At 40.0% G+C, this 10669-nt stretch overlaps 1 protein-coding gene across 2 annotated transcripts in view; it reads right to left on the bottom strand.

Moving 5' to 3' along the window:
- Cbfb (core-binding factor subunit beta) overlaps window positions 1-10669 on the bottom strand; it is a 42313-nt gene that overhangs the window by 3171 nt on the left and 28473 nt on the right. The gene's annotated exons all lie outside the window — the stretch shown is intronic.

Raw genomic sequence — 10669 nt, 5'->3', positions numbered from 1 at the left:
GCATACACCTTTAATTACAGCATTTGGGAGGCAGAAGTAGGCAGATCTCTAAGTTGAAGGCTAGCCTGGCCTAAAGAGCATGTTCCTGGACAGCCAAAGAATAAAGAGAAACACTGTCTTGAAAAACCAAAAAAAAAAAAAAAAAAAAGAAAGGAATTAAATCCAGAATATTAGTTTTATAATTTAAAATAGTACACACCTTTAAGTATCTTTTTAAACAGTACTTAACAATTAAGTAAAAGTAATTACAAACACTGAGCATTTCAAGGTTGACTGAAGAATGCATACCCTATTTAAATTACCACTTAATAGCTAACATCTATCAAGTAAAATATCATGTATGGCAATGTAAAAAATATATAATATTTTGGTCCATGCACAACTTTAAAAGTTGTGCATGACTTATTTTTTATTATATTTAATAGTGTGTGTATTGTACATGCAGGAGCCTATGGAAGCCAGAAGCGGGAGTCAGATCCCCTGAAGACAGAGATAAGGATGGTTGTGAGCTGCCTGACTGGGTGTTAGGTTCTGAACACAATCATCTGGAAGAGCAGTGAGCACTGCAGTTGGGTAATCAGGCTTGGCGGAAAGTTCCTTTAGTCACTGAGGTCTTGTATTAGCCCCCACATGCAACACTTTCTTTTGATCTCTTGTACAAATATTAATGTATTTTACAGTTTCTTCAGTCCTTCCAAATGTTGGCTAAGTACAAACATCTATTTGTATCTAGAACCTGGTTCCTGCAACACACGTTTTTCATTTTTAGAAAACGGCAACTTCATTTTGCCAGCTGTTTAGGAAGAAAACCTTGGGTCACCGTTAACTGTTCTTTCCCCATACCAATAACAAATTCTGATGGCTCATCTTGAAAGATATCCTTAATTTGACCATCTCCACTCCCGCTATCATTTTCTCTCCAGATCAAGCCACAACCATGTTCAGCTTCCGCGTTCTTCTTAGCTGACATGTTACACGCCAGCAGTTAAGTGACTTCAATTTCCTCTATGATTTGTTTAGCTAAATTTCTGGAATCATGCTACTAAAGCATCAATTAATTTTTCTATTGTCTATGTAAATTTTTGAAGCACATTTAACAAAGAGATCTTACTAATTACTTAGCTGACCATAATGACACACAGAATGAGATTCTAGCACCAGCAGGGCTGAAGCATGGAGATCAAGAGAATTAAGGCCAATAACCTGAGCAAAATCTTGTTTCAAAAACAGATCTTAGAACATTCCCGACCTTCCTGCCTTAGGGTCAAATTTTATCTTTTATCTTTTTAGTACTAGGCATCACAGCCAGGGCCCTGTGCACACTAAGAATGCGTTCTACAAACAAGGCACAACCAGTAGTACCAAGGCTAGGTTTACAGCCAGCCCTAAGACTGGCTTTGGTTAGACCATGCAGAGCTGTGTTATCAATTAAGAACATTATGTCATTTGTACAACTGCCTGATGTAATGGCACTCTAGAAGCAGAGACAGGCAGATCTTAAGAGTCTGAGGGCCAGTCTGACTACACAGAAGGTCTGGGTCAGCTAGGAGACCCTGTGCCCAAATAACCAAAAATTAAAAAACAACTCAAAAGCCAAATAAACACAACAACAGGATAGCTTGCCTTAGTTAATTCTGAACAAAATAAAATTCATCTAGCAGATGGATTTTGTCAGGAGACCTCTTAGCACTCCGTTTAACATAACCTTTTCAGTTAGAATACTCATAGTAACGTTATGGTATAGAGCCAGCTGAGATAAAAAGGTATGGGTGCCCATGCACCAGAAAATCTATTTACGTTCCACACAGTCACTGCCAAGTGTGCTGTAAAGACCAGTCAGTTCTGCAGAAGCAGAGACTGTGATACAGGCATCCGGTTTCAGTCAGTGAAGGTCAGAAAGGGGCTGAGCAATCAAGAAACACTAAAGAAAATCAATCCCAATTATATATTTATAAATCACTAACCTACCAATACAATACTTTGTGACTAGTATTGCCTTTGTCTTTGATAAGTTATTTTCAAATTTTATTCATGATAATGAAACAATTTCCAATAGGTGAGTCACCAAGAGCTGGAGTTCTCTGTACTAGTCCTGGTTGTGTTGAAGCAGCCAAGGGACACTTGTCTACAGCATTGTATATTTTGATAGAAAGAATGGAAAACAAAGAAAAGGAACCTTGCTGTTTACTTGTGTTGTGAATTTCAGCCACTCCCTGTCAGCAATGAAAGGTAGGACCAAAAGAAAGAAGTCAGACCACAGAAGAGTGGGAGCTCTGAGAGATGGAAGGAAGACGGACAGGCTGTCTGAAGGAGACACACAAACAGCCTGTGACAGCTTCTACAAATACAACTTTCTTTGACAAGCTATGCTATCTATTTTAGCTCTTTTTTTTTTAAACATAGGGCCTGACTGTATAGATCTGGTAGCCTCAAACTCACAGAGATCCACATCTCTGTAAAATTTGGCGATTTCTGACGTAGGTTGGATGGTTTAGAGGAAGTTTCCTGGATAGTAAGCCACACGCATGCATAACGGCAAAGAAATTCTTTCTGAACTCACTCTAAACATCAAGGTCATAATTTGTTTTTAAAAATTAATCTAGACAACTCATTACAGACCATGTATTATCTGTTCTGCTTCTCCTATGTTTATTACAATGTCATTCAGAAATAGAGCAAACCCAGTTTCCAGGACGTCATCACAAGATGAATATAAGAGTGACAAAGCAGTTACTAGCCAGGACTTGGAAAAATAGCCAAGAGCAGGGCTAGCTGAATAGACCAAAGGTGTTGGTTGATTGCTGTTCTTTTATTAAACAAAAGAAAACAGATGTGGATAACTCCATGGAGAAATGCTTTAGTCATGAAAAGAGCTGAGTATGTACACGTAGACAGATATGGTCTCCTCATACTTTATATTTGGTACTCGGCTACAAGTTAATATTGAAGAGGTCTGGCTTCACTCTCACTATATAGCAGGTAAGACTGCAACATGGAGGGGTTAGTGATGCCTACACACACAGGGCAGTAAGTCTAGAAAAACCTAAGTGACAACATCCCTAGCCAATGCTATTTCTTCCTATTGCTAAGGCTCAGAGATATAAAACCTAAGTTTTAAGTTCTGAGTTGATGCATTTCCCCTGTAGCTCATTAAAAAAGGTTAAAGCTGGGTCAGAGATGGCTCAGTGGGGAAAGGCACTTGTTGACAAGCCTGAATTCAGCCCTTAGGACTTACACGGTGCAAACAGGGAACCAATTGCTGCAAGTCATCCTCTGACCACCATATCACACACTTACACTCATACATACACTCACACATGCACACTCACACTCTCCCTCCCTCTCTCTCTCTCTCTCTCTCTCTCTCTCTCTCTCTCTCTCTCTCTCTCTCTCTCACACACACACACACACACACACACACACACACACACACGCACACACGCACACTCTCACACGCATGCGCACACTCACACTCTCACACACACACTCACACATGCACACTCACACTCTCTCTCACACACAGACACAGATGATGGTTTGTTTTCTTACAAAAAATACAAAGTTAAATGTGCTGAAAATAAAAATACTGAGGAGTTTAAGATAAACAGAGGCCAAGTTATCTATCCATCTATCTATTTATTTATTTAGGTCTTTCGAGACAGGGTTTCTCTGTGTATCCCTGACCATCCTGGAACTCACTCTGTAGACCAGGATGACCTTGAACTCAGAAATCAGCCTGCCTCTGCCTCCGGAGTGCTGGGATTAAAGGCGTGCGCCACCACTGCCCGGCCCGAATTATTACTTTTGCTTGGACCATACAGTCTCTAAAAATATGCATATCAAGTCTAAAACTCACATAATGCTTGTTTGTTTTATTTCCAAGTGGTTTCTAATCTAAATCTTCTGAATATTCTGAATATTCAGTAATTACTAATTACTGAATAATTACTGAATTAATTATTCATTCTGTGCTATCAAAAGTAACTACTTACTAAAACTTCATAATCCAGCCAGAGAGAAGCATTTTGTAGACAGTGCTAGGGAACATTTGTTGTAGTGCCTTGTGGTCAATTAATTTGCCAACAGTACTTTATTAGCTTAGGTCAAGAGGACAATTCAACTAAAGGCAGTCTCTAGCAACACAGTACATGAACTGCTACTAGACAGACAAGAGAGGCACTTTCCACCAAAACACTTTCCAGGCACTCAGCAAGCCTAGGAAACTGCTGCCTTTGTAGTCAGCAGAACCAGGCAAAATTCAACTTTTTTGGTTGCTTGGAAACTGTCTTATCACTACCACCAAAAAGCCAAAATCTAAAATGTTCTGGCAACATATCTTTGTGTTTCAGTCTAAAATTAGAATAAGCCCACTTACCTAGCATAACAGATACATTGTAAGTCTCACACTTCATCCCATTTAGCCTCCATGAAAAAGCACAAGTTAGTGAGACTCCAGGAGAACAAACAACGTTTGAATTGCCAGAGAAACAGCAGTAAGAGAAAGAGCTAGCATTAAAACAAGGGGTCAGTTATATACTGTGGCAGTCTGAATGACAACTGTCCCCACAGGGTACTGTCTGTATATTCAAGGGAATACTTGGTCTCCAGCTGATAACAGGGAGGATTAGGAGGCGTGACCTTGCTGGAGAAAGTATGTCAGGAGGAGCAGGCTTTAAAAGACTCCCGCCATTCTGAATTGGCTCTCTCTGCTTCCTACTTCTTAACCAACATGAGAACCCTGAGATCCTGCAGCTATGCCTTTGTTCTATCTGACTCTCCTAAAACTTCTAAAACCCTAAGGCCAAGGAAACATTTTCTCTTGTAAGTTGCTTAACGTTATATCACACTATAGCAGAATATGTTAATCCTACCTATCAAAGGTCCCCAAGTAATCTACTTAATGTTATATCACACTATAGCAGAATATGTTAATCCTACCTATCAAAGGTCCCCAAGTAATCTACTGCCGAGTCATCCGCTGAGTCCCTGAAAACCCTGCGGGAACACCAGAGGGAGATCAATAATTTCTATTGCTTTGACTTTTCTCTACTTTATATATTGGGGCACAATACAAAATTTAAAGGGTTTTGCTGCCTTAAAAAGTAGCCTATTTACCACAGGATGTAGTGGCATATGCCTGTAAGACCAGCATTTGGGAGGCTAAAGTGGGAGGATCAGATGTTTGAGACCAGCTTAGGCAACATAGTGTTACTCCCTCAGCAAAACAAATCAAAACAAAGACAGCTAATCTGCCATTACATACAGAGCACAAATGAAAGAATCCTCTGTTCATTGTTCTGTGGTACACCAAGGACAAGTTTTCTATTTCTTAAAACAAAACCCAAAACATTTATTTTTTGTTTTGTCTGCGTGTCTACACACATACATGCATGCTGGTTCCTGGGAAGGCTAGGTGGTACCAGATATCCTGCAGCTGGAGTTACCTATGGTTGTGAGTGCTCGGACACACAAAGTAGCTACAGAAAATCAAACAAACTCTAGTCCTCTCTAAGAGCAATGAGCCCCTTATATAGAATTTTCTTTCATTCCTAAATAAAGAACAGATGCGTGTTGATACCAAACCCATAAAGTACTAAGGATATACAGTCAAAGATAAGCCCTCCATTTAGAAATTTTTTAAAATTTAAAATTACATGTATCTCTGTATGAGTTTGTGCACATTAGTGCCGGTGTCCAGGAAGGTCAGAGGCACCAGACCACAATGGCTCTGGAGGTAGAAGGTAGTTGACATGAGCAGCTTACATGGGTACTGACAATCAACTCTGTAAAAACAGCATTCTTAATTGCTGAGCCATCTCTTTTCAGCCCCCTATGGCTTATTTACATGTATGTGTGAGTTTGTGAATGTATGTGCAGGTTCCCATGAAAGCCAGAAAAACATGTCAGATACCCTGGATCTGAAGGTTGCTGGGAACCCAGTTTGGGTGCTTTCCAAGAGCAGTCTGTACTCTTAATTGCTGAACCATCCCCTACAGCCCCAATAGCTCTTCATTTTGCCACCCATCCCTCATATCTGATTTCTACTAGTTTCCAGTTTCAGTTAACTAGTAAGAGAACTATCCATATTCAAACAAACATATTCATCTTAAAAATACTTATAAGATATTACACATAAGTTTATATCTCATTTTTGAGGGGGGCGTTTCGGGACAGGGTTTCTCTGTATAGCCCTGGCTGTCCTGGAACTCACTCTGTAGACCAGGCTGTCCTGGAACTCAGAAATCTGCCTGCCTCTGCCTCCCAAGTGTTGGGATTAAAGGCATGTGCCACCATGCCCGTCTATATCTCATTTTTATTTTAAGATTATTTAACAATATCTCATTAAGGTTACTAAAATGTGTATTATTTTTTTAGAATAGGAAGTACTTTAAAATATTTTTAGAAAAAAGTTTATCATTTGCCATATCAATTAAAAGGTAGAAAAAATACTGTACTACTGAAAGCCTCTTCCTGAAAAGACAGAAAAAAGAAATGTTAAATCTTACTGTGAGTGATGGGAAAACAATCTCAACATTTTAGAGATGGCAAGATGGAAGCATGCGCATAGAGCCTTATACAAGGAACTTCATATTAAGACAACAGAGACAAACTGAAAAGCCTTAGGACACCAAGCACTTGAAGTTCTGCTTCCCTCAAATACAGCACTAACTTTAGATACATATTAAATGCTCATGAGTAGTGTCGATGCAACTTTAGTATAGCAAGGCTAGAGAGTTCAGGTTATTCAAGCAGTGGTGGACATCCCTATGCTTCAGTGCTGCCAAAAATCTTAAGCTTCCAAAAATCATTACCCAGTGCCACCCACGAACGAGTTACCACTGTTCCCTGGCTCTCATTTCCAGTCAGGCATCAGGACCACCCACTAGAACCAATATTATTCTTTTCTGCCTCAGCCCTTTCTATTCCAGGGAAAATGATTTCTAACGTCCCCTGACAGATTTTATTTTTCAGCTTAATCCTCTCTACTTCCTACTGCTAAACTATATTTGTGCAGACGCCCTGTTTCAAAAACTCTGGCATAATTTCTTGCTCTTTCGTCTGCCAGCAGACTGTTAGAAAGGGAGCATGTCAGTTATCCTGGGGGTTTTGTTTTACGGGAATTAGAGGAAGCTTAAATCCCAACGATATTTGATTGTGTGTCTGTCCTTGTGTATTTCGAGACAGGGCTTCACTACATAGCCCTGGATGGCCTGGAACTTGCTATGCAGATTAAGCTGGCCTCTCCTCCTCTGCTCCAGAATGGGTAACCATACCCAGACCCAAAAAAGTTTAAATTATAGGGAGGAAATGTTTTCTTCCACTGCTGCTTTTTAAAAAGAGGTAAAGAGCAAGAAAGCAAACTTTTAGGAAGTACTCATAGGTAAGACAGGAATATAATGGAGAAGGGCAAAAAAAATATATATATACACAAAACATAAGACACACAGACCACAAAGCCCTCTTCAGTTGCCAGTGTGAACTCTGGAGACAGATTCCAGCCCAGAGCTTTTAGATGACAGCTCTTTAAAAGAACTAATATTTCAAATTATTGATATAAATGACTAGAGCAGTCATTCTTAAAGTTCCTAAATGCTGTAACCTTTTAATACAGTTCCTCATGCTGTGCTGACCCCCAGCCATGGAATTTTTCTTGTTGCTACTTCATAACTATAATTTTCTACTGTTATGAATTATAATGTAAATCTATGATATGCAGGATATCTGTTATGAGACCTTCTGTGAAAGGGTTGTTCAACCCTCAAAGGGGTTGTGACCCACAGGTTGAGAACTGCTGGACTAGAGGCTCTTAAATCATTGATGAAAATTCAACTGTTTTTTCTATCTTCTAGGTCTTAATGCTTTAGTGCCCAATACACTTTAGAGAACTAAAAGGATGCTCTACTAGCCAGACAATTCAATTAGCTGGAGCCAGCAGCAGGCAGAGCTTTTAGCACTAAGGAAGCACTTTTGAGCTATTAGTTCTGCTGGCACTCATGGGCTGAGCACTGTATTAAGTGCTTTCTAAGTGTTTCTCATTCAATTCTCACAATTTCTTTCTGTGATAAAACTGGGGTCTCAGAGACTGGGAAGTGACTGAACAGGAATGTGGACTGAGCCTGACTACAAAGCCCAGGCTCTCAACTGCAGATCTGCTAATGGAATACCTATCTGAATGACACATTACTTGGCACTTCTGTCAACAGGTTTTATTTTTGCTTACAACCATCAAAAAAAAAAAAAAAATCAAAATATGTTCAAGCGACAACACTGTAAACTAAAAAGAGTACCTAAGTATTTATTAAAATAGACAATCTGTGCTGGGCACAGTGACACACATTTAATCCCAGCACTAGGAGATTCTCTGGCAAGAGTCTGGGCCAGCCAGGGCTACACAGTCAGACCTGTCACAAACACTTTCTCTCGAACCCAAGATATATATGAACATTTCCTAAGTTCTATTAGTTCTCGGTTATGTCTTCAAGTATATTGCATGTACTGCACAAAGACTGACCACACGCTCGGGCTTACCAAGCTCCATCCATTCGTCGTTCATTCCTTTGCACAGAAACGCCTTCCCCCATCTGTCCACCCGACAAGCACACTTTTCTTTTGAATCTCTCCAAGTGTACTCTGTGGCGTGCCTAAGGAGAGCTGGCTTATCACATGCTCCGCCGAAGTGCCTTTACATAAGGTAAGCGACACTGCAGTTGCCTGTTTTTACATCCACTTTCTGTCAAGTCTGAAAGGTGTGCACACCTTTAGTCAATTAATACAAATCAACAAAGTTAGGTATTTTTATTAAAATCTTTGCAGAAGCCAGGAGTGGTGGTGTACTTTTTAAATTCTAGCACTCGGGAGGCAGAGGCAGGTGAATTTCTTTGGAATTTGAGGCTAGCTTGGTTTACAAAGTGATTTCTAGGATAGCCAGGGCTACAGAGAGAAACCCAGTCTCAAAGCAAAGCACAGCACAGCACAGCACAGCACAGCACAGCACAGCACAGCACAGCACAGCACAGCACAACACCTCTAGCTCTCAGACAGGACTGTTTTTTGGGAGATGTTCATTTACCAAGTAAACACAATGCAGAAACACTATGGTAGATAACTCAGGGGACACAGAGAATAAGGTCTTCTTCATTTTATGGGATCTCAAGGAAGGGATGGGCAGATATATTTACAGCCCTTTCAACATACAGCTCCATAAATGCTTACACAGAACTAAGAGGTAGCTGGGAGCACGTACAGGCTGGAGTCAGAGGAGCAATAGCCCAGCTCTGGTTCTGCTATACAGAGTTCCCGAGGAGCTTGTGCTAGATGACACCTTGTCTCAAAAACAAACAAAGCCCCAAAGCAAACAAACCACAGACAGAAAAAGCAAGGGTGAGAGGGGCAGGAGGAAGGAAAGTGGTCCAAGTCAGGAGGAGAGGCAGAGGGAAAATCAGAGAGGAAGAAATTAAGTGCTGTGGAAATTCCAAAGCAGAAGATGGTCAAGACTTGAGAAGGGCTTGATGTAAGCTAAGGTGCAGCCTGCCTGATGAATGGGGACAAAAGTACACTGCACAGAGTACAACAGGTAAAATGATAAGAAATATAAGACATAAGATCTGGAAAAGCTTCCCACACAAACTGCACTGTGGGTTCTGGGAACTGAATTCAGGTCCTCTGCCAGAACAGCCAGTGTTCTTAAAGGCTAAGCTGTCTCTTTCATTCCTTCCCACCCTGCAAAGCCAGTCAAATTTGGTAATGGGAGCGGTGTACAACATTAGGGACATGAATATCAGCACTGACAACCCATTACCATTGGATCGGCGTTACTGGCTTTTTTAAAGTTGGTGTTTCCTGAGCTGTGGGTACAGAAGAATGAAGGAACAGGCCTGAGCTTAAGTTCTCGCCAGGAAGAGTCAGTGGGGAGAAAAGGTAGGCAGAGGGAGACAGAATTCGTATTCCCAAGAATATATTTAATTTAAAAATAGTTAAATATTAACTTTTCAACTAAGTCCATTTAAATTAAGAAACAATTTTATACATAAAGACTAAACACAGGTACTGCAACCATACAGGAAGAGAAGGAAGTAGTTATTATACAAACTGAGATAATGATTTTTTTTTTAAATTTTATTTATTATTATATGTAAGTACACGATAGCTGTCTTCAGACACACCAGAAGAGGGCATCATATCTCATTATGGATGGTTGTGAGCCACCATGTGGTTGCTGGGATTCGAACTCAGGACCTTCAGAAGAGCAGTCAGTGCTCTTAACCGCTGAGCCATCTCACCAGCCCAATGATTACTTTTGAGTAGAATAAGGTTATAATCATACATGCATACAAAGGGGATTGGTGTGATATCAAGGTTTTATTTTGTTATCTTGAAAGTAGTTAAATAATCCTGTTAAACTCCATTCTTGGGGTATTTGAAAATAATAAGCTGTCCTCTCAACTCAAGAGTTACACAAATGATGAAGACTATTCTGTTTCATTCCCAGTGATATTCATGTGATAAAGTAGCTATGTACCCTTCCTCAGGCCAGGGTTAAATGCCTAGCACTGTGAGAAAAGTGCTAAGCAAAGAAACCTACCTTTGTAACTTTCAACATCAAACTTTCATAAAAAAGTAGAAAATAGTACTTGCCTTTAAGGATTTTTTTTTTTTTTTTTTTTTTTTT

Source organism: Mus caroli, chromosome 8, assembly GCF_900094665.2.
Source record: "Mus caroli chromosome 8, CAROLI_EIJ_v1.1, whole genome shotgun sequence".
Classification (NCBI taxonomy): domain Eukaryota; kingdom Metazoa; phylum Chordata; class Mammalia; order Rodentia; family Muridae; genus Mus; species Mus caroli.
Note: the sequence above shows the minus strand (reverse complement) of the source record. Positions and strands in the feature narration are given on the sequence as shown.